The sequence below is a fragment of the Penaeus monodon genome, chromosome 20, assembly GCF_015228065.2.
Source record: "Penaeus monodon isolate SGIC_2016 chromosome 20, NSTDA_Pmon_1, whole genome shotgun sequence".
Classification (NCBI taxonomy): domain Eukaryota; kingdom Metazoa; phylum Arthropoda; class Malacostraca; order Decapoda; family Penaeidae; genus Penaeus; species Penaeus monodon.
The window spans coordinates 36349606-36349877 of NC_051405.1; positions in this window are offsets into that span (position 1 = coordinate 36349606).

The following is a 272-nucleotide window of genomic DNA, read 5'->3' on the forward strand; positions in this document are numbered from 1 at the left end:
GAATATACTCATATTTGTATTGTGCATATATTATCTAATATTTTTTTAAGTGAGACACTACAGACAAGCTTAATTTGAAAATACACAAGGTGTTTGAATTTTCTTGTTATATGTATCACAATACTATCAAGTGTTCTAATAACCTTGGCAGCAATGAAGTACATTGTCCAGTGTTAAGTAATTAACAAACCTGTTTAAGAGAACATTTTCTTATTCCATAACGTTGAATTAATTTACTCTGTATAGTTGTGATAAAACTTCTTGTTTTGTTT